Below are 25,243 nucleotides of genomic sequence, written 5' to 3' on the forward strand. Positions count from 1 at the left end.
TAGGTTCCTGAACATTAAACATAGATTCAATGTTAAAAAAAAAAATTATACATGCTATCTTTGGTTTGGTTTAAATCACCTCCACTTTCAATTAACAAATATTTAGCTTCGTCTATTAATAAAGCCTCAGTTGATGCTTACAAATTATGGAAAAATGTAGGTAGATCACACCATGGCAGAGGCTAGAGGCCGATTAAAAAAGCTCATATGTTTTTTTGTTTGTTTTGTTTTGTTTTTTTGCGGTACACGGGTCTCTCACTGTTGTGACCTCTCCTGTTGCGGAGCACAGGCTTCGGACGCACAGGCTCAGCGGCCATGGCTCACGGGCCCAGCCGCTCCGTGGCATGTGGGATCCTCCCAGACCGGGGCACGAAGCCGTGTCCCCTGCATCAGCAGGTGGACTCTCAACCACTGCGCCACCAGGGAAGCCCCAGCTCATATGTTTTTAATGGACTCTCCACTGAAGGAAATAAACTTGCATTCCCGTGATTATCAGAGAATCTTTGCAATGTTATCGACTCTGGACATCTTAGATTACAAATGCCAGGTAACACTTATAAGTAATTTACAGTGTACTTGGAGATTAAATGGCATTTTTGCCTAAAAACCAGCTCTTTCACAGAAATTATTTTTGCTTCCCACGAAGTTATGAAAAATAAATTGGAGAAATCTTTTTACTGAGATTTTTAAAGCAAACAAATAGCTTTCAGGATAATATCCAAACCCTTTGTCATTTCCTTTCTCCATTTTCACCAAATATAGGAATGTTTAATCACACAGGAAGAAGTTGGTGGATTTGGAAATTTGCTGAATTCTCTTATTTGAATAAATCCACATTAAACACAAGCTGTTGTTTTATGAGCAAGTAAAGGATAAACATAACTTATGCTGAGTGGAATATAGAAGAGAATTCCCTCTTAGCCCAGAGATCCTGGAACAAAAGAACGATTCTATCAGAAACCCAAAGAGAGAAGGATTTCCTGAGACTGTGTCAGACCAAACCAACCATGTACATATCAAATCCCTGCCCACAAAAATTCAGCCTCAAAAATCACGGACCCCTGAGGTCTGTGCACCACTGGGGGCAGGTGTGAGATGATTTTAGGAGGTGTAAAGATGAAAATTGTAACATTAATGTATTCCATTTAATGTATGTTAGAAAAAATATATCCTGCAAAATTAAACCATGATTTCATCAATAATGTTACCCAGAATGAAAGTAGACTAACATTTTAAATTATTAGGGAGGCAATTAATAAATAGTAAGCACAATTGATCCTCATTATTCATGGATTCTGAATTTGTGAATTCACCTACTTGCTAAAAGTTATCTGTGACCCCAAAGCCAATACTTACAATGCTTCCATGGTCATTTGCAGATGTGCAGAGGGACAAAAAATTGGGTTGCCCAACCCTCAGGTTCTCAGCTGAGAGTGGACAGGTGACTCGCTGCCTTCTTTTTTCAGCTCCCACACTGTAAACGTGTCCTTTTCGAGGTCTATTCGGTGCCACTTTTTTGTGCTTCTTGTTGATGATTTTGCTGTTTAAAATGGGATGAAGAGAGAGAGTGGCACTGACATATATACACTACCAAATGTAAAATAGATAGCTAGTGGGAAGCAGCCGCATAACACAGGGAGATCAGCTCGGTGCTCTGTGACCACCTAGAGGGGTGGGATAGGGAGGGTGGGAGGGAGGGAGATGCAAGAGGGAGGGGATATGGGGATATATGTATACGTATATACACTTCGTTATACAGCAGAAACTAACACAACATTGTAAAGCAATTATACTCCAATAAAGATGTTTTAAAAAAAAGATTAAAAGAGAACATTAACACAAAAAAAATAAAATAAAATGGCCCCCAGGTGCAGTTCTGAAGCGGGTCGAGCATGCCTGAGCGCTAGAAAGCTGTGATGAACTTTATGGAGAAAACACAGAAAACAGGTGTGTTAGATAAGTTTTGCTCGGGCCTGAATTGTAGTCCTGTTGACTTTGAATTCAACGTCTATGAATCAATCACATATATTTTAAAAGGTGTCTTTAAAAAGAAACACACATCAAACCAGGTCACGTATTGATCTGTTGGTGACAATGTTGTGATCAGAGGCTCATAGGAACATAAGCCCTGCATTTCCCCAGGAGCGAAGTTTCCCTACTTGCTAGTTCAGTGCTAGTTGACTGGTAGTTGTGGCCCACTCGGAGAGGCATCACCCAGATCACCCTCTAAGGAAGGCCTTGCTGCCCAGCTGCAGGGAATATGGTCAAGAGCCTTCAGCTGGCAGCTCCTCTAGGTCCAATCCTACTTCCTCCCCTGTGCTTCACAGGTGCTGATCCCTAGTGAATGTCTTCTATCCCAATCTTCATCTCAGCTTCAATTTCTGAAGAACCCAACCTGCTAAGGTGGTTCACAAATTTGGCAAGGTATACATTCCCTAACCAAACTTGGGTCCACTTGCCCAAGCACAGTAAAGCCAACCTACTGACACTGCGTAATGGTGAAGGAAAGTGCAGCATTTATTTCAGGGTACCAAGCTAGGGGTCCAGGCAGCTAGTACTTAAAAGACCTGAACTCCCTAATGGCTTTCAGGGAAAGGTTTTTAAAGATGGGGTGAGGGACAGGGATTGTGGGGTGCATGATCAGCAATCTTCTGATTGGTTGGTGGTGAGGTAATTGGGAATCAACTTCATTAACCTCCTGGTTCCAACTGGTCTGGGGTCTATGTGCTCAGGGTCAGGATATAGTTAACTCCTCCCACCTGGTGGGATCTTAGTATCTGCAAAACAGCTCACAGGACATGGCTCAGAATACTGTCTATAGCCCTTGAGGAGGAACTAAAGATCCTTGACTTTGTTTAATGGCTCAACTATTATTATTTTTGTCTTGCTTGACTGTCTTCCTTTATTTCTGCATTTTCTCACTTCTCTGATTAAATTTATTATTTGGAACTCAGGGAATGTCTAGGAGGCTAAAGCTTTTCTATGAACAAGAGGGAGACATGGGGCGGGGGGTGTCTGTCCTGGGAAGGCCTGATAGGGTCCTTCTCGGTTACATATAGAGAAACACTTTGCTAAAACCCTCCCTTCTTCCTCTCCTGCCCTCCACAGATATCAGCCTACTTGCTCTTATCTTCCTGGTTCTGGACTCTTGGTCCAAGTCCAAACTCAGACACCTACCCCCAGCTCAAGGCCACTGCTTGAGGCTGTGAAGTCTGGGTCCTGGTCAAGGACTTATTTGAGGAGATGTGGGGGAAATGGTGGGGGACTGAAATACACCTTGTGCTCCCCTCACCAAACTATGGGTCCTGGGAGGAGGGGTGTCTGTCCCTAACTGGTTCCCTGGAGCCCATGGCTGGCAGTGGCCAAGGCTGTCTCCCGGGCCCTACCCTCATGGCCTGCATCTCTCCTGTCCTCTCTCCCACACTCTGAAGTGAAGCCTTCACCTCTCGCCTCAGAATCTTCCATTGTTTAGGCCCCTCCTTAATTACTCCTTAATTCCTTCTTCCACCAAGAGGAGGAGAGCAGATGACAAAAACAATTCCATTTCCAAGCCTTCTGAAAGCTTTTCCCTTTGAGATTCAGTGCTCATACCAGCAAGCACCTGTGAGAGTTAGCTCACATTTTTATTCCCTCCCAGCCTCTCTAAATCATATGTGTGTTCTGCAGGCTAAAATAAAGACAGTATAAGTATCTCACTGGGATGTGCTTCCAAATATCCAAGAGGAATTTATAGGGACTTACTACATGTCAAACACTCTGCTGAGGGCTTCACATATTTTATTCCATTTAATTCTCCTAACACCCTTAAGAGGTGTATATTAATATTCTCATTTAATAAGGGAGGAAACAAAATTTGCCTTGCATCTAGGAACTTGCAGATTAGGATGTCAGAGGCGCTCTTCTCTGACCACAGAACTAGGTGTGAAGTCAGGGGACTTGGGTTCAGCCTGAGGCAAAAGCTCCTGCTGCAAGAAATAGCAGAAGGACAGCAGGAACCAGGCAGCAAGACTGTCCCTCCCTTTGGAGGGAGGGGAGAACAATGTTCTTTCTCCTCTTTAAAGGAGGGAAACGGAGTGAGAAATTAGGAGTATGGGCTTAACAAATACAAACTACTATACATCAAATAGATAAGGAACAAAGATCTCCTGTAGAGCACAGGAAATTACATCCATTATTTTGTAATAAGCTGTAATGGAGTATAATCTGCAAAAATACTGAATCACTATGCTCTATACCTGAAACTAACATAAAATTGTGAATCAACTATACTTCAATTTAAAAAAAAAAAGAAAGAAAGAAAAAAAAAAAGGATTCAACTCAAGCCTAAAGTTACACCAGGATGAAGAGCTGAGCATTTGAGTTTGGTCGGCTTCGTTTAACGATGTGCCTAATAATCTGTCATCATTTAAAGACCATTTCCTCTGCACCTGCATTCAAAACATATCCAGGGTCCAGGGTTTTAGGGAAGAATTACTCAGACCCTCTAATTTGCTCAAATGCAGCCCATTCTGAGCCATGTCACCGTTTGTGGATGTCAGGGTCTCTCAAAGTTGGGAGGTGGAAACAAGAAGTGAGGCTGATAATTCCTGACCATTTGGTTCTTGAAATTTCAAAGGAGGAGTTGGAACAAGACTTGAAAGGAGGTCAAAGACTGAGCTGTGGGTTTCAGTTATAATTTATGTCATTTCTTCTGGGAGAAACAAGAAAATTGACAGCCTTTGACAGATTTCTGCTTGGATGTTTTGTCACTCTTTGGATAGTCTTCAGAAATAAGTTGATTGTAAATCAACTATACCTCAATTTAAAAATAAAATAAAATAAATATTTTTCAAAAGTAAGTTGAATCTCATCCCCAGAGTCTTAGGTTGAGCCTTGATGTGGATCATAGCAATGTGATGGGCAAGATGACTCTTCTTTTATGTTTCTCCAAGATTCATCAAGAAGATCAGTTTCTGTTGGTGAATAATCTGATTGGAGAGCCAAACAGGGATGTTAGTGGCATTCCAAGCTTCAACCAGACACCCCAAGCTGTTTGCCCGTCTGGTATGCTGGAAGCCCTGGGGTCATTCTCCTTATAGTTTCTGGGATTCCTGGGCCCTTAGATTTCCAGCCACCATTCGCTGATACTCAGCTCGCTGTGTTTCACAGACTCATCCCATCCAGTACAGGCCCTAGGGAACTGCCTTAACTCTCAAGCATCTTTGCAATCTACATTTTGTTTAAAAGAAGAGACTGGAAAGGGCAGCAAAATCAGAACTCATCTCTAGAAATCCCGGAGACTGGAGGTTAAGATTACCAGCTTTAGAGTCAAATGGATCTGGATTGAAATCCTCCTCTATTGCTTATTAGCTGTCTGACCCTGGACAAGCTACTTGACTTCTCTCTAAGCCCCAGTTCCTTATCTGTAAAGTGCATATAGTTGTATATGCCTCATCCCACCGTTGTGAGGATGAAGTGAGATTATGCATATACAGCACTTAAAGATGGAGAGGCACTTGATATTGGAAGACTATTAGAAGAGAAATTCAACATATCATCAAAACCTCTCATCCAGAATCCTAAAAACACTAAGTGAAAGAAGCCAGAAAAAAGGCCACATGTAGCCACTTATACAAAATGTATGTCAAGAATAGGAAAATCTATAGAGACTGAAAGTAAATTAGTGATGGCCTAGGGCTGGAGGGTTGCAGAACTGAGATTGAGTGCTAGTGGATATGGCATTTCTTTTGGAGGGGATAACAAAAATGTTCTGGAAATAGATAAGAGTGGTGGTTGTAGAAATTGGTGAATATACTAAAACCCACTGAATTGTACACTTTAAAAGGATAAATTTTATATATGTAATTATGTCTCAAAATGTTTATTTTTTTTAAAAAAAGAACTATCTTTTATGAGCTAAAAGCATGGATTTTGAAGCTAATTTGTTTCATGGACTCTCTACCTCTTCATCACTGGAATTAAAATAATCCATCTCATTGGAAGGCTATGTCTCTTTCTAGGTGAATCATTTGTTCTCTGATGATGGCACAATAAATGTCAACCCATTGTAATTTCCACTTTTGTGGGAATCAGTAGCACATAGCTCTCTTGTCATTCCATGAAAGGCTGCTGAGCAGCCTGAATTCATGGGCAGGAAGAGCCAACCTACCCCCTTAGATGGGGAGGTGCCCTGCATCTCGGCTCATCTGGGAGATGGTCCAGGTGATAAATGAGATGTTTTCCCTCCATCTGGGAGGGAAAAACAGAGGCAGGAAACAGAATGAAAGTTTATTGGATTAACTGTGAATATTTTGATGTATCATAGCCGTTGGTTCTAACTGAATTTGTGTGTGTGTGCGTGTGTTGAAGGAGGGTGAGGGAGGAGGGTGACTTTGCCAAAAGGAAAGAGAGGAGGAGTTTTGGATGAGTCAGTGCCTATTGTGAAACTAGAGTGGATTAATTCTGGAATTTCATTGAGCACATTCAATGCTTCCAAAATGTAATTGAAAAAATACACAGTGTTTTCAGATTCACGTCTCAGACAGCGTTGTCAGCACTGCTTAGGGACAATTTCTTTCAGCGGGAGTAAGGTTACAGATTTTGAGAATAATTATTCCTTCACTGTTTGGAATGTCTGAATAGATTTGTGGTCTTTCATTTTGCTTTAAAACATGATTAAATATGCTTTAAAAATCAAAGACTTCTGTCTCGTTTTTGAATTTCTTCCAGACTCATAGCTGGCTAATATTATATACACCATGCTGATCTTTTTTTTTTTTTTTTTTTTGGTCCTATAATGTCAACTGAGATTCGTTCAAGAAAAAAAAAAGGTTTATAAAGGAGAAGGAGTCATTTGTATACCACATTAAGATATCAAGAAATTTACCAAAATCTTTATCAGGAATATTTAATTTTAAAAACTCTTTGCTGGAACTTCTAGGTGGAGTATACAGCCAGTGGGAGAAGCTGAGAGAGATCTCAGGGCAGGAAGAGAATCAAAGTGAAGGTAAACCTGAATAGGTTTACCTATTACTACCTCCCTGGACTAGCAAGGACACACTTGCTCTTTTATTCCCTTTGTTTTGATTGAGAATGTACTGTATATTCAGAGTTGAGACTGAAGGTCCTACTTGCTGTGCCATGTACTAACAACCTTTAAGAGACTATGTAAGGTATCTTAGCTCAAGATGCTATAGTAAAATAACCATAGACTGGGTGGCTTAAACAACAGAAATGTATTTTCCACAATTCTGGAGGCTGGAAAGGGTAAGTTCAAGGTGCCAGCCAATCATGTTCCTGATTAGAGTCTTCTTCCTAGTTTGCAGGTTATTGTCTTCTTGTTGTATCCTCACATGACACACAGAGAGAGAGAGAGACAGACAGACAGACAGAGGTTTCAGTCTCTTCCTCTTCTTATAAGGGCACTAATCCCAACATGGGGGCTCTACCCTCATGACCACATCAAACCTAATCACCTCTCAAAGGCCCCGCCTCCAAATAGCATCTCATTGGGGATAAAGGCTTCAACATATGACTTTTGTGGGGACACGAACATTCAATCCACAGCACGGGGAAGGAAAAATAATCCCACATGGATGACCTGACTATTTAACAAGCAGCAAATAACAACACCTACCATGTATTGACCATTTAGTATGGACATACCATTTAGTATGTCTGGACACTGCTAGGAATTTCATTTATTCTTCACAAAACCCAGTGAGGTCTTTGTGATCCTGTCCAGTTTATAGTTGAGAAGATCTGGGAGCTTAAATAAATGAGCCTAAGGTCAAGCAACATGGACATAGTTTGTCCAAAATTTGAACCCAATCCATTTGGTTCATACTTTTGACTCTGCAGACTTGCAGTCTTGAAACTGGGTTAATAACACTCTGTTTCCAGAATCTGCCACCACTTGTTTCCATGTCCTTAGCCATGGTGTCCCTTTTACAGCCTGGTGAACTGCTCCTTCTAATGTCTTCCACTCATGAGTGATGGAATTGCTCAAGTCAGAAACCTGGGAGTTAGTAAAGGTGCTCCCTTCTCCTCAGCCAGAACACCAATAGATCGAGTTCTAGAGGTTCTACCCCTTTCATTTCCCTGCAACCCATCTTCTCCTACTCAATGTCTGTTACTATAGTTCAGAAGTTCACCATTTCATTGCATTACTTATAACAGCCTCCTGCCTGTCCTCTTTGACTTCAGACTTGCCCCCTCCCATCCATGCTTCCTGAAGACGTTTTCACTCCCAAGAGTCATTTTTCAAAAAAAATATGAATCCTATCTTTTTCATCTACTGCTAGAAAACATTCACTCTCTTTTCATTGTTTCAGGATAAATTTCAAGTTTCTTGATATTCCTTAAAATGACTTTATTGTTTTGGCCTTATCTTTCCAGGTTCATTTACTATCTAATACTCCCTGACTCAAGATTAGATTTGGTCACAGGTGACAGAAAACTAAAAATAACAGTGGTGTAAACTGTAAGAAGTTGATTTTCCTTCTTCCCATATGACAGATACGTTTTTCCAAGTCTCTAAAACTCAAGCTCTTTCTCTATCACTATTCCATTTTCTTCTTCACATGGCTTCCATATCATCAGCCAAGATGATGACGATCTCTGCTTGAGATCCAGCTCTCAGATCCACATTTTAGCCCATAGGAATGAGGAACCAAAGAAAGTCTTACTCTTCCCCTGATGGTCCCGTCTAAGAAGTTCCACTTAGGAATCTCCATTTAGTTTCCACATAATTTTGTCACATGGCTACATTTGCTGCAAAACAGATTGGGAAATGCAGTCACTGTTTTTGGTGGTCATATATCCAATAAAAAACTGGGGACAAGTAGCAAACTCTGATACTTTCACTCTCAATTATTTGCAGCAGCCTCTGCAGAAGCTGTTCTTTCTGCCGTTGGTGTGCATCTCACCCGCACGTCCCTAGGAGCACTGATAATGCACCAGACATGTGGATTTTCTTCAGTGCCTCGTCATTAGGCCGAGAATTCCTTGAGGGCATGGATGACTGCCTGGCACTCAAGTCCCAAGTTTCTTTTTTTGTTTTTGCTTTTTCTTTAAATAGATCACTCTCTTTAGCTTAAAAGCAGAAACATAACTGTAGATGTCTGAAAATGTGGATACAGCTTATAATTCTGCACAAAAAAACATGCATTGCAAGGGTACTCCAACAACTGATACAGAGGCCTCTTTGAGGAGGTGCTCTCTGAGCTGAGACCAGAATTAGGAGAAGGAGCCAGTCACACAATGATATCAGAGGGAAGAGCCTTGTAGACAGAGAGTTCAGTTGGACAAAGGCTTTGAGTTGAGGCAGGAAGGACTTGGCATTTCCAAGGACAAGAGCAAGCAGTGTGTCTGGAGAGCAGCACTTAAGAGGGAGGCAGCAGGTGCTGCTTTGGGAGTGATGGTAGGAACAGACTACATGCCCAGTGTAGGTGGTGCAGCATGGAGGTTTTAAGTGTGGGCTCTGGAATGGGCCACTTGAACACCCATGGTTCTACTACTTACTAGCCGGGAGATCTTGAATACGTTACTTAGTCTCTCTGTGCCTTAGTTCTCCCATCTGTAAAATGGTTATAGAATGTATCTTTATAGAGCGGTTGTTAGATTTTAATGAGTTAATGTGTGTCAAGCAACATCTGAAACAGTGTGAGTACTCACTGGTCCTTTACACCTTCATACCTGCCTTTCCTAACGTGTGTCCAGCTTCCTGCCACTCCTGTCTTTCCAATATCTTATAGCCACATCCAGGCTCCTGTCACCCCACCACTGCCCCCCCACCAACCCCGCTCTCTACATTCAGTTAGTTGCTTTCTCAGTTAGGATTAGGTCAGACTGTATATAACAGAAAATGTATAGCAGGTGTTAAACAGAGGAAACTTATTTTCCTTTCAAGTAGAAATCCTGAGGTGGGCAGGCCTGGGCTGAGGTGATTGCTCTGTGGATATTAGAGACCCTGGTCTTCGCATCTGTCTTCTCTATCATCTTTGACTCTGGCTTCAGATAGTTGCTGGAGTTTCAGCCATCATCACGTCCACATCCCAGAAAGATGAAAGGTGGAAGGGAGAAAGGACAAAAAGGTGTACTCTTTTGAAAACTGTTCCTGAAGGCCTATCCAATAACCTGCTGTCATTACATTGGCCAGAATGATTCACATGGCCACCCAGCCCCAGCTAGAAGGGAGGCTGGAGCACTGCACGGGGTTCAATTGCTAAGACCAAATCCTGCCGGGATAGGTCCATCTTCTTTCTCATTGTCCAGATTCTAACCCAGACTCTCATTCTTTGTCTCCTACGCCACTTCCCGTGGGCTCTCTGCCTAAAGGTTCCTGTCTTCAACCCACTTTACCCATGAGCAGTCTTCTGGATGTTAAGTGGTTCCCATCTGCATCAAGCAGAGCCACAGACCAGTGTCTCACAAACTGCATCCAGCTGACATAGTTTGATTAACCTTCAAGGTATTTTGAAAAATAAGTGAATTGAATTACTTATGAAAATTTAACAAGCCAAAAATCTCTCTAAAGTCCTATGTTTACCTCTTTCAATAGCAGAGGCTCTGGGCCCACACCCCTGAAGAGCAATAATTAGCTGTGGTTGAGTAATCACTCAAGGTTTTGGATAGAGTTTGGGATTTCCAGTTTGCCCCAATCCCTACCTACTCTTCCTCTTGCCTCTCACACCCAGACCACTTCCTTGATTTACATTTCCTGAGCATCCCCTGGCAGCATTGGAGGTTATGGGTCTTGACTGAAAGTCTAAAATCTAAAACTCCTTGTCTGCTCTTCAAGGCCCTCCTGTGATCTGGCCTTCACCCTTTCTTCTGGTATAACCTCCCATGAGCCCCATTGTGTGCCCTGTGCCCCAAACACTCCCCACACAGCACCTCTTGACTGTAAGTTTCACGAGGCCAGAGGCCATGTCTGTTTTGTTCATCAAATTATTGCCAGCCCCGCTAGCAGTGCCTAGCTCATAAAGAATTCTCAATAATTCATTGTTCAATGAAGCAATGAATCAATACTGGTATTTTGCCACTTCCCTGTTTATGTTCATGTTTCCACTCTTTAAAGTGACCTTCTCTTGTATCCACATGATTGGGGCTTAACCATCCTTCAGAGTCAAGCCCATCCTCTGTGAAGCCTCCACTGAACCACTTGCCTGAAGTAACTTTCTCCTTCTCTGAACTCCTGTTAAACCCTCGTGCTTTTAGGAGTCCTGGCACTCCCAGGCTGTAGTTCAAAGTCCCCAGGGCTTCTATACTCTGGAAAGACACCAAGTTGGGGAAGACTTAACAGGACTGAGACTCAATATGCCAGATGACTCCGGTGACTGTGTTTGGGGAGGAGTGAGAACAAGATTGGAGGCTACTGAAGCAGTCCAAAGCAAGAAATGATGGTAACTGTGGTCCGGGGGTTGGCAGGGAGGGTGGAAAGAAGTGAATGGATCTGAGAGATTATTAGCACATCAGAGTGTTGGGACTGGATGATATAATGGAAAAAACAGTAAAGGCAAAGGAAAGGGAGGGTTTCAAAGGTGACCACTTGACTGCTAGCTCATGCAAGATATGAACAGCACTATCATTCCCTGAAAGAGGAAATAGGTAGGGAGAACCAGGCTTTGGGGGTTTGTTTTGGCCTTGTTGATTTTGAATATCCTTGAGACATTCAACTTGAGATGTCAAGTAAGAGGTTAGGTATATGGGTTTGGATAAATCTTTCTGGGCTGAGGATATAAACTTGAAAATTATCAGAATTTTTAGTTGTTTAAATTCTGGAAATGGTTATGGTTGCTGGATGCTGAGGGAGATAGTATGGAATAGAAGAAGACAACAGGGCTCATGGCCAAGTCTTGGGAAGCCGACATTTAATAGCCAAGAAGAAATTGAGCCTGCAAAGCACATAGAGAGGGAGTGTCCAAAGACCTAGGAGCAAACCAGGTAAGGATTGTATTGGAAAGCCAAGGAAGAGAGTGTCTCAAGGTGGAAGAAGTGACATGTTGGTGAGAGGTTAAGAAAGACGGGAACTGAAAGAGACCATTGATGTAGCATTGCGTGTATCATGGGTGACCTCTGAAGGAGCCATTTAGAAGACTACTGGGCCTGGTAGGAGAAAGCCTACTGGAGAGTGTTGGTTGGGAGATGAGAAAAGGCAGACAGTGAGCACAGCTGTGGTACCCTAGGACAATGCTGGATAAGTGATGTGGACATTAAGGTTATCCCTGGATATGGCTGAAAGTATCTATGGGATTCAGTGATATGGAGATCATGGGTGTCCTTAGGAAGAGGCAGCCACTGTGGAAGGGTATTAGGGTTGGAAGAGAGGTTAGGGGAGCTGAGGATGGGAAGAGAAGGAAATAGAGACTGTAAAGTTGATGTGACCTCATAGAGAAAACCGACTTCCCTCCGCTTTGTCTCTCCACTTCCACCTGCATAAGTGCTTAATGGGAGCCTCATTAACTTGTCTGCCTCCCCCGGCAAAAGAATGGACAGATGGTGGCAAGGAAGGGGAGATACAGTGTATGAAGAAATCTTTCAGCCTTTCTCTGTATCCCAAAGACAGTTAGTGCATTGGATTTTTTTTTAATATAAACCATACCCCCTATATTGGGTTTCCTCATTTGTGTGTGTGTTTAAATGATTTTAATGTCAAACCTGAGACCTGCTGCTGATTTAGAGTTCAAAAGACTCTCCCCCGTAGTCCAGGGACATCCCTGTGTGGTTTCTAAGAAAGATGAGGAGTTCAAAAAGTGAAGGCACTGTCACGCATAAAGAGAAAATGAATTCAATGTGCAATGCAGGAGGGACAGAGAGTAGAGCATGCAGCTGGGCTCTGGGATTCCATCCATCAGAAGTGAGACAGAGAGACAGTGCTTGAAACTTCACACTTGCATTAGAGGACAGGTTATTCAGATGACACAGATGGTGGTGAAAATGTAAAAACAGAAAAGGTTTAACAACTGGATTTTTTTTCATCAGTCATTTAACCTGTACTCTAATAACTAAGTACCTAACCCAATTTTCAAAAGTCCATTGAATTTTAGGCAACTAGATATTTACAGCAAAAGATGAAAAAAATGAAAAATATAATTGATCATCTGAGCTTTAGAGAAGCCTTGCAATTTAATTCCATCACTCCTCTGGATTTGTAACTGTCCCACAGCAATATAAGGTGAGCCGTGAATGTAATTTTTAATTTTCTATTAGCCTATGTTAAAAAATTTAAAAGAAACAGGTGAGATTATTTTAAGAATTTTTTTATCCTAATATATCCAAAATAGTATCATTGAAATGTATAATCAATATGCAAATATACTAATGGGATATTTTCAGTTTTTAAGTTCACACTAAGTCTTACAACACAACCAGTTCTCACAAGCCACATTTCAAGTGCTCGGTAGCCACATGTGGCTAGGGCTACACTGCTGGAAAATGCCAAGCCTCTAAACAATTATTAAATAATCATGTACAAAGAAAACCCATCTAGTTGGAAAATAGGGAATATTTATGGAGTACCAACTATGTGATGGCCACTGGGTTGACAATTTTACTTATGTCACATCATTTGCTTATCACCATAATTCTGCCACATGGATAACATTATCCTGTCTCTATGGAGGGGGAAACTGAGTGATTAAATAAATTGTGCTCCACTAAGAAGCATCAAGGTCACGTTTTAAACTCAAGCCTGTGCTTTTTCTTAACACACAACCTTTGACAACATAAATAATCAATTATAAATAGACACTTCTCCAAAGAAGACATACAGATGGTCAAAAGACACATGAGAAGATGCTCAACAGGACTTCCCTGGTGGTGCAGTGGTTAAGAATCCACCTGCCAATGCAGGGGACACAGGTTCAAGCCCTGGTCTGGGAACATCCCACATGCCATGGAGCAACTAAGCCCATGAACCACAACTACTGCAGCCCGTGCACCTAGAGCCCGTGCTCCTCAACAAGAGAAGCCACTGCAATGAGAAGCCTATGCTCCGCAATGAAGAGTAGCCCATGCTCGCCGCAACTAGAGAAAGTCTGTGTGTAGCAACAAAGACCCAACCCAGTCAAAAATAAATAAATAAATAAAATATTAAAAGATGCTCAACATTGCTAATTATTCGAGAAATAGAATCAAAACTACAATGAGGTATCACCTCACACTGGTCAGAATAGCCATCATCAAAAAATCTACAAACAATAAATGCTAGAGAGAGTGTGGAGAAAAAGGAACCCTCCTACACTGTTGGTGGGAGTGTAAATTGGTACAGACACTATGGAGAACAGTATGGAGATTCCTTAAAAGTCTAAAAATAGAGCTACTATATGACCCAGCAATTCCACTTCTGGACATATACCTGGAGAAAACCATAATTTGAAAAGATACATGCACCCCAATGTTCACTGAAGCACTATTTACAATAGCCAAGACATGGAAGCAGCTTAAGTGTCCATCAACAGGTGAATGGATAAAGAAGATGTGAGACTGATATATATATATATATATATATATATATATATATATATATATATATAATGGAATATTACTCAGCCATAAAAAAGAATGAAATAATGCCATTTGCAGCAACATGGATGGACCTAGAGATTGTCATACTAAGTGAAGTAAGCCAGACAGAGAAAGACAAATACCATATGATATCGCTAAGGCCACCAAATATTTAACACTCCAGAGAGCAACAAGAAAGGAAAGGGACACCTCATCAAATCCAAATTCTTATGAAATAATAGATGTTAACCCACCTGAGAGCACCTTCCTCATATAATAAGCATTACAGAGGAAAAAAAGAAGTACGCAAAATAACCTGGCCCTGACCCACCTTTGCATGCTCTGCCCTCCTCATTTTCTCTCACAGGAAACTTCCTGACTCCCATTTGGGCACACCCTGTTCCCTCTGGCTGGAAGATTCTCCCTTCACCTCTCTGAACAATTAACTCTTTCTCATTCTTCAAGGCCTACCTTTCAAAGGTCACTTCCTACAGGAAGCCCTCTCTGACACCCCAGGGAAAACGGATCATTTTTGCCTTCAAGGCATTCACAGCATCTTTCTGTCAGAGCCCTTATTACACATTTGTTCCTAAATCGTTTCCCACAGAGTGTGAGCTCCCAGAAGCAAGGAGAGTGCTTTGTTCAATACTTGTTGAGTAAGTGTGTAACTCAGCTATCAGCTAGGGTCACCTGGGCCTTTAAACTCTTTATAAGGTGGATCCAATTCCAGTTGCACAGATTAAGGAAACCTAAAGCACTTCCCAAGGGTTCTCCAAATTTGGGGAGAAGTTCTTACAGACTTCTGATTAATTCAGTTCTCATGTTCTGACTTCATCAAAATTCACTCTGCTCTGTTTTGTAGCTAGTTCTTCAATTCTGCTCTGGCATCAGCTCCTATATAGCATACAGCTTCTTCTCTGACTCTCCCCACCCCAAAAGCAACCATGAAAACAAGGCATTTTCCTAAAGATCAAGTGATCACAGGGAGGGGTGACATTGCATACAATAGAGCAAACAACTTAAAATCATGTATTAGATCTTTCTGCAACCTTGCTTTTGCTCTGCATGGCAGAGTTGAGTTGTTTCCACAAAGCCAAAAATATTTACTGTCTGGTCCTTTACAGAAAAAGTTTGCTGACCCCAATCTAAGACATTTGCAATGTGGGGTTTAAGAAAAGAACAGATTTTGAAGTCAAACAGTCCTGATCCAAGCAGTGGGCCTGTCACTTTCTAAGTGTGGCCTTGGACTAGTTACCTCACCTCTAAGGCAAGTTTTCTCATTTATAAAATAGAGTTAGTGTATATTTCACCAAGCTGTTGTCACGCTTCAATGAGCCCACAGGTAAAACACTCAGTACGGTGCTGGACACACACAAAAATACTATTTTCCTCTCTTCTCTTTTTCCGTCCACATAGCAATTGGTTGTAAAATAATGATGCATTCGTCTGGTTTTCAGTAATTCCTGAACAAAATCGATTGCTGTTTAGATAATATTAAGGCAAGCAGACTATGAGACACAAAGGATTTAGGGATTCTCTTAAAATGAGCTTCAAGGGCATTGCTAAATTTGCATGTTGCTCTTTTGTTTATAAGTGGCATAAAACCAAGGAAAAGTGGCTTTCTAAAAAAGAATATTTATTGGTTCACATAACTAAAAATTCCTGGTTGGATCTTTGTATATGGTGGGTCCAGACACTCAAACCCTGCCATCAGGAATCTGTGTTCTCTTTGTCCTCTTCCTGGCAAGGCCTTCGTTTGAGTGGTTTCATTCTTGGGCAGGCTCTCCCCACGCAGTGGCAGATGTCCAGGAGAGCCACAGACTGTTAGTTCAGCACAGGGGTCCACAAACGATAGCCCTTGAGTCAAAACCCACCTGAGGCCTGTGAGCTAAGGAGAATGTTTGCATTTTCAAGAGTTGTAAAAAATGCAAAGAAGACTATGTGACAGTCAGAAAACATGGCTGGCAAAGCTGAAAATATTATTATCTGGACCTTTACACAAAGAGTTTGCCAACTACAGGGCAGCTCCAGTACAAAAAGAGCTATTCTTGTCCGTTGTTTCCAGTAAAAGGTCCAACACTGCCTTCCTGGGACCACTTGTTTCCCTGTACAGCATTCTGGAAAATTTTCCATCTGTCTCAGGTGTCAGCCAGAATTGAATCAAGTGCTTCCCTGGTTCTCCCTTCAGCTGCCCTTAAGTTTGTAACCTTGCTCCTTTCTCAAAGTTCTATTTAACACAATCTGCTTGGTCTTTTTGATGGTTTCTTGTTATTTATTTATTTATTTTTAACATCTTTACTGGAGTATAATTGTTTACAATGGTGTGTTCATTTCTGCTTTATAACAAAGTGGCATGGACATATATACACTACCAAATGTAAAACTGTTGGTTTCTTTTTTCTCACTACTTCTTTCTTACCTGTAATCACTTTATATGCTCTAATTTTACAGTCTCTATCTGAGATCTGGTTTTGGGAAGATTGATACTTCTATTGCTCTGCCTGCTGGCATTGGCTCATGCATTTGGTGTTTTCAAACATCTTGGATTGTGAATTCATTTCATCTAGTGTTTTATCCACAGGAACCCTGGGGCTCTATGTTTGAGGATGTCTCTCTAGTAAGGCTTCTCTGCTTTTGCCAGGAACTTTAGGAGCACCTAAGAGCTGTCTGTAAGCTAATTTAAATATCCAGGAGCCATACAGGGAGATCACCCTTGAAGCCCAAAGCTAGTGAGGGCAGGACTGGGGTTTCAAATTTTTCCCCTGCTGAGCGCTTACTCCAAGAAACGTGAGCTTGCCTGTCATTTCCCTTGGTCTTTTGGGGGCCTTTTTTTCACCTTACTCTTTCACTAGGAGTAAAAACTTTACATGGGAGATTGAGGTTTCCTGCTGTCCCAGAGTAACCTCTAAACCCCCAACTCCTCAGTTTCTGAGATCATCAAATCCCCCCAGGTAGCCCCAGCTTCAGTTTGCAGATTGCACGCTGGTTTTCGGTTTCCATTTCATTTTTGGTCCCTGGAATTTCCTTTTCTCTCTTTTGAGCCCATTTTGACATTTAAAGGGATGCTAGCTCTATTTTATATCGCCTTTCCAGGTGTCTCATAGCAGGAGGGCTTTATGTAATGCAATCCACCACATTGCTGGAAATAGAAAGCCTGTTAGGCCCCCGATACCCTGTGTAAGACTCTGGTAGCATCATGTGCCACCTGCAGACATCTTCCTCTGCTACTGTTTTATCCCCTAGAATAGCACCTTGTGAGGTGCTCACAAGAGGTTTGCTGGAGATGATCATTTGAGTGGGTTACCAGGAGAGCACAGCAGAGGCTGCTGATAAAGTGTTTTCCGTGTAGGTACTCGATACCCTCATATGTAGGGGAGCAGCACCACAGTGGGGTGGGGGGAGTTTTCTGGGCACAAGCTCTAGAATCAGATTGACTAGATTCAAGTTCAAGTTCTTATGCTTCCAAGATGGGTAACCTTGGGCAAGCCATTTAACCTCTCTGCACCTTCATTTCCCAACATGTGAAGCAGGAATAAGATAGAACTAACTCCAGGGAGGTGCTGAGAGCATTAGATGAAGCACTGTACACAAAGGGCCTGGCACACAGTATCTCTCCACAGGTATCTCTCTCTCTGAGCCTTTGTTAGTTTAAGGGAAAGGCCCTGAGCTGGGGAGGCTCTTCTCTAAGCTCTCACACAACAGGCCAGCGAAGGAGGGATAGCTCATCAGGGTTGTCCTGCCCCTTCCCAGAAGTAAAAACGAGAAGGAGGGTGAAAAAAAAAATCCGAGGTCATCACCTTTGTGACTGAAGAGATTTTGACCCAGTCCTCAGGAAAAATAAATAACATTCTAAAAAAGTCCCTTTGAGAGGGAGGAGATATGGGAACATATGTATATGTATAGCTGATTCACTTTGTTATACAGCAGAAACTAACACACCATTGTAAAGCAATTATACCCCAATCAAGATGTTAAAAAAAAACAGTCCCTTTGAAAATGTAGAATTGGGCGAGGATTACCTAAAGTTTGTGTGCATTGATCTAAAAAGGAAACTCCACTGTAATAAACCATAATGGAAAAGAATGTGAAAAGAAATATATATATATGTGTAACTGAATCACTTTGCTCTACACCAGAAACTAACACAGCATTGTAAATCAACCATACTTCAATAAAAATTTTAAAAAGAAAAAGAAAAATGAAACTCCACAGAAGGGTCTCAAGGGGTTCTCAAGCACAGAGATGTCAGCCTCGTTTAGGGAGGTTGTGGGGAGAATCAGCAAAGCAGGCCTTTGCTGGGCCTTCCAGCAGGCAGGGGTGGGGCTGCAGGGAGGCAGGGGTCTCTTAACCTCTACCACTTTGGATCTCTACACCACCCTCCACCTGCCTCTCATCTAGCGCCTGAGTGTCAGTATTGAAGTGCCACACAAATTCCTTAGAAACATTTACTCTCGAAAGGAGAACAAAAGACCATCAGAAGCTCCTAAGCATTTTCAAGGGAGATTTGAGCTGATGCAAAATGCAAAATGCAAAAAAATAAATAAATAAATCTGTAAAATATAAATACATTTCTGTTACAGATTAGAATCAGCATTGTTGAAAAGTTTCTTTTGAAGTATTTTCAAAACATTTGCTACAAGAGCAGTGATTTGTCAAAAAAAAATATTTCCAAATGGGTCATTTGGCACTGCCTGGCAGGAGTGTGTAGATTAGGAAGTGGTCCTAAGGCTGTTTCCTCCTGAGAAGTGGTTTGACCCACTGGGAAATGTGTTTCTCACTCAACCAGTGCTTATTCAGCAGCCTGAGAGGCAGAGAGAGGTGATAACGGCCACATATCAGGAGCAATCTTTCTAATTTTTTTTTTAAGGTTGCCAACATTTGTAGGAGCACCTACCTATGAGCCTGTAACAAAATTTTGTAGGATTCAGTTAAATTAAGATTAAAAACTTGCTACAAAGTTAATCTGTGATTTTTACAGTTAAAATCCTTTTTTTATTTTTCCTGCTGTATGTTTTGGGGGCACAAGTAGAAAACAGTTCACACAAATTATTGTGATCTGTGTTGTTCCTATACAGCCCATTAAATCTTTTTTTTTTTAAAGTTTATTTATTTTTGGCTGCATTGGGTCTTTGTTGCTGCGTGCGGGCTTTTCTCTAGTTGAGGCGAGTGGGGGCTACTCTTGGTTGCGGTGCATGGGCTTCTCATTGCAGTGGCTTCTCTTGTTGCGGAGCATGGGCTCTAGGCACGTAGGCTTCAGTAGTTGTGGCACGCGGGCTTGCTCCATGGCATGTGGGATCTTCTCGGACCAGGGCTCGAACCCGTGTCCCCTGCATTGGCAGGAGGATTCTTAACCACTGCGCCACCAGGGAAGTCCCCTATTAAATCATTATTATTTGTTCCTTTTCAGTATGCTGATGTCTCCACATTGTGACAACTTCAGATGATGCCCGTTTTGCCACCTGCTGAGCAGGGCAGAACTAGAAGCTCTAGGCTGAAGTTCAGGAAAACACATTTTGCCTTGATACACAGAGATAACTACTAACTCTGAGAGCTGTCCATTCCTTGAATCCACTTTGCTTTGCCTGAGTTCCCATCACAGAGAGCAGGAGAAGCCATTATCAGGAATGCTGTAGGAGGATTTCTTAGTTGAGTGTGGGATTAAAACATAAGATCCTAGGTCTGTTCCAACCATAAGATTCTATGATCTCATCTTTTAAAAATAATATTTGCATAGGACTTCAAAGTGTTCGATAAACCTCACATGATCTCAGTGATTTTTTTTAAGTAATGGAGATCACTTCTTTCTGACTTTATAAGTGTAAGTGAATATAAATAATATAGACTTCTGAAGAAAGATGGCTGAATTAAGGCAAAGTAGAGATTCTCCTCCCTTGATATCTAGTATATGAACAAAATAACGAAAACCAACAAGAAAAGGAAATTATCAGTAGCAAGCAAATAAGGAAATGGGTACAAATAAGGAAGTGATGTCATGTACTTCAAAAAGGAGAAGACAAGGAAAGAAGGGGGAGCTTTTAGAGGAGTAGAGGTTCTAACCCTGTGCTCACCCTGGAAACCTTGAATTATCAAAAATCTTGAGTATTTTCTTTAAAACCTCCAAATCTGGTAAGAAGCAAACTAGCTGGCTATATTGGGTTATAGAACAGGTTAATAAGAATATGAATTCAACGTACTGGGGACCAAAGGGAAAATGATAAAACAAGACAAAGATCTGGAAAAAAATGGACATTTAGATTCCATAGAAACATATCAAAGACCAAAACAACATTCTTATAGAACTAATAAAAAAATAAAAATAGCAAAAAGCTGAATAGACACAGCTCAAAATAAGATTACAGACAGAACAAAAATGTTTTAGATAAACATAATGAATGTATGTGAAAAGCGCAAAGCAATTTGAGCCTGTTTGTTATTCCTAAAGTAGAGAAGCCACAAATAGGACCGACTAAATATGCAAAGATATAAAATAAGAAAATTTCTCTGACACATGAAGAAATGAATCTGCAGACTGAAAGGGCACAGCAGGACCCAGGAAAGGAGATACTGAATAACAGAGACACAGCCTCTTTAACTTATTGAACATCAAGGACTTAAAGGAAAAAAAAAAGTCCTTTGGCATACTGACATAAAAAGTAAGGGAAGCCAATTGGGTTGGCCTCTAACTTTGATAATCAATATTCAGTGCCAGAATATAATGAAGCACCATCTAGAACTTCTGAGGGAAATTGTGACTCAAGAATATTTCACCCATCCAAGAGGAGTCCTAGTATAAAAGCCAGAGACAAATATTCTGACACAGAAAAGGAGAAGAGAAGACACACCCATGGGTCTTTCTTGAAACAACTATTCAGTGATGAGACTCAGTCAATTTAAAGATGAGGCAAAATAGAGTATTTGGGAAGGGACAAGCTGGGATAAAAAGTACGTATCATGAACATATAATTCACTTAAATACCGAACTGATGATATGAAACAATTACGGGAGTAATGTTTCCACAACAGAATGTGAATGCTGCAAACTATGATACTGTAAAAACAGTAGCAAAGTTAGTCCTGGGAGGTGAGGGGTGGTGAGATGGGAGGAAGTGCATCTTTCATATACACGAGTCATTCCATACTGTTTAAGATAGAAAACTGTTCTTATAATGATTACAACATCTTAACATTTTTCATAATTTCTTCTCTTAACCTTATTTCCCCAAGAGGATATTTTAAGGAAATAATAACCTTTGTGGTAAAGATACATTTAACGAAAGGGCAGCAATTCCTTCAGTTTTACTTTAGTTTTACTTTTCTAATGTTTAATTCAAGTAATATTAAATCTATTATTTTATTTAAAATAACGTGTGTAAAATGCTCATAGTTCTGTAAAAATATTTCTTCCTCTCTAGGTCTGTGTCTTCCAGTCTCTTTTTAGCATACCTTCCCCTCTTCTCTCTTCTCCCTTCCAAATAGTACCCTGATTTTCATTTAGATATGCATCTGTCCACCAGAAAATGTATGTCCTTCAGGGGACTCTGAACCCAGCTCCAGCTATGGGGTGGATAGTTACCAGGATAATCCCATTTCTTCTTATCCCAGGGAGCTCAGGGCAAAGGCAACCAGAACGTGGCATAGTCCTGCCATAGAATCTGGAATGGACTGTGACCCAGCTAAGAAAGGCCAATGTAACTTGAGGGACGGTTTTCTGGGGACTTCTGGGGAAAAAGTTACCCTAGTTGTTACAGTACACCCACCATTCTCACCATGGGACGTTCCTTCTCTCCCTGTGGACTTGGTGTGGGAAGGTGCAAAGCCTAGAACAGCTACAGCCATTTTTACCACAAGTGAAGCCAGCCTGAGGCTTACGCCTCCACAGACAGAGGGTAGAGTCACAGAAAAATGAAGCTGGATCAGACTACCCTGTCTCTGAGCATCAGTTAAGGCAATCAACACATTTCCATATGAGCTAAACCAATTTGAATCAGATTTTATATACTTTTTGGAATGGAAAACATTGTAATTGATACTTCTGCTTAGAAAGATGTAAAATATCATCCATCGAATGATAATTATTTGGGATTATTATAAACATGTACAGTTCTCCATTGCTTAAATACTTCATAATGAGCATGTTTCATTTTTACAAACACAGAATATTCATTCTTCTTGGATATTAAATTATTAAACATAAAAGCCATATATATTCATTAAAAAAAAATCCAGACACTTTCACTACCAAGTGCCCCAAATAGAATTAGGGAGAAAGAAAAGAATGTTCTCTGATAAGAAAATATAATAAAAATGATTTTTAAAACTGTTAACATCTTTATTATGCTAAGCATTTTATATGTATTATCTCATTTAATTTTCACAACACATCTACAAAGCAGGTAACATTATTGTCTCCATTTTATAGAGAAAGAAATATCTTTTTCATCTTTCTGTGATTGCCTGAATTTCCTTTGAAAAGAGACAGTCTTTAATAACATGATTAAACATCAAAAGTTTATAACATGCATGTGATGGAGAAAATTAATATGTACACATGAGTAACGTTACTCAAAATGTAAATGCAGGTAAGAGATGTTTTCCTGGTTTGTTAGGCACGGGCTAGATTGGAAGTCCCCAGGCTTTTGGAAGTTGGGGGTTGCTGGGCTTTCTCTACTTGTAAAAACGAAGTCCCAGATCTCTCTCTGAGAGCTGCTACCTCCTAAAATTGGACCTGTGGTATTTTTAATAATCTACCTTATTCAGTGTTGTCTCTCTAGCACTCATCACAGTACCTGGTACATAACGGGTGCTCAGTGAATGCTTGAAGGAGGAAAGAAAGGAAAGGAAAGGAAAGAAGGAAGGAAGGAAAGGAGGAAGGGAGGAAGGGAAGGAGGGAGGGAAAGAGGGAAAGAAAGAAGCAGGAGGGAGGGAGGGTCGGAGAGAGGAAGGAAGAAAGAAGCAAAGAAGGAAGGAGGGAGGGAGGAATTATTTTCAGCTTCACTTCTGATCCACCCACCTGTACCTTTCTCCAAGTTGACGATGACTTGGGACTAACATGGTCTTCTGCTTTCTCCTTTTTCTCTTCCTACTGGTGGGAAGACACATGATGGCAGAAGCTCAAACAGCCATCTTGGGCCATGAGAGCATGAAAGAGAGGCTACATTTTGAGGATGATAAAGTAACAAGATAGAATCCTAGTTAAGCCACTATTACAGCCTGGACTGCCTCCCAGACTTCTGCATGGGGGAATAAAAAAAGTCTATACGTTTCAGTTGCTGCATTTTGGGTAGAAATAGCCGCCTGATTCTTGACTAGTTGAGTCAAGTATGGACACATTCTAATAGAAACCAAAGTTACCGGGGTGGTAAAATCATTGTCATTTCCTTAATTCAGTTCTTTATTTTATTTTTAAAATATTAGATTTCTAGAAACTGGTTTGAGGGAATTTATTGGATCATATGATTAAAAACTCCAGGGGATTTGGGGCCCTAGGTATAGTTAGATCCAAGGATTAAACAATGTCTGTAGAACTCAATCCCTCTCTCTATCTCTTGGCCCATCTTTTCTCTATATTGAGTTGATTCCCAAGCAGGATCTCTCTATGATGTGAAGGCTGAAGCTCCTGGCTCACAGTATTCTTAGAGAGAGCAGTTTCAGTGGGGAACAAACAAACAAACAAACATACTCTTATCCCCACAGTTCCCATAAAATCCTCAAGGTTCACTCTCATTGGACTCTCATTAGATCATGTGCCCATCTCTGAACCAATCACTGTGGCCAGTGATTCAGGCCTGGGACATGTGCCCACCCCTGGAGCTGGGGATAGTTCACCTCTACCTGAGCCAGGTGCACTGAGAGTGGGAAGGGTGAGTTTCCCCAAAAAAGCTCCAGGTGCTCTTCCCAGAAAGAGGGGAATGAATACAGGCAGGCAACAGCTGCAGATGTCTACTATAATTTATTCCTTGATTTAACAAATATTTATTGAAGCACCAAGAATGTGCCTGATCTTATCTTAGGCAATGGGCATGCAGACTGAAGAAGGCAGACAAAAATCCCTGCTCTCCCAGAAGGTCCTCACATTCAAGAATGATGATGCAGTTTCTCGTGTCCTCTTAAAAAGCTTATGTGTACCTTCTTCTGGGAATACTTCCAAACTCACCAGGGGCTCTAGAATAAACTTTAGGTCCACAAAGATGCAATTGGGGCTTTTAAATCACGGAGAGGGAGTGTGCAAATCCTAGGTGGAATTTTCCTTGTGAAGATGAGAGGAACAAAGAGAGGAGCCATGAGAAAGTAAAGGAAATACCCCCAACAGTTTATAGGTGGAGTCTGGGCGTTTTCAGGTGATGTCATCTCATTCCAAGGAGAACTCAGTTATTCTTTTTTTCTCCTATCCTAATCTTACTGCAGAGTTTAAAGGGCTGGAAGAAATATTAGTCTGACATATGGGCATCAATTAGACTTTTATAGGTCCAGGAAATAAAATACTAACTTCTATAGTTGTTTTTTTTTTTTTTTTTTTTCTTTTTTTCGTGGTACGCGCGCCTCTCACTGCTGTGGCCTCTCCCTTTGCGGAGCACAGGCTCCGGACGCGCAGGCTCAGCGGCCATAGCTCACTGGCCCAGCCGCTCCACGGCATGTGGGATCTTCCCGGACCGGGTCACGAACCCGCATGCCCTGCATACGCAGGCGGATTCTCAACCACTGAGCCACCAGGGAAGCCCTCTATAGTTGTTTTGAGTGAAAATTGCAGAGTAATTTG

Source organism: Kogia breviceps, chromosome 6 (genome assembly GCF_026419965.1).
Source record: "Kogia breviceps isolate mKogBre1 chromosome 6, mKogBre1 haplotype 1, whole genome shotgun sequence".
Classification (NCBI taxonomy): Eukaryota; Metazoa; Chordata; class Mammalia; order Artiodactyla; family Physeteridae; genus Kogia; species Kogia breviceps.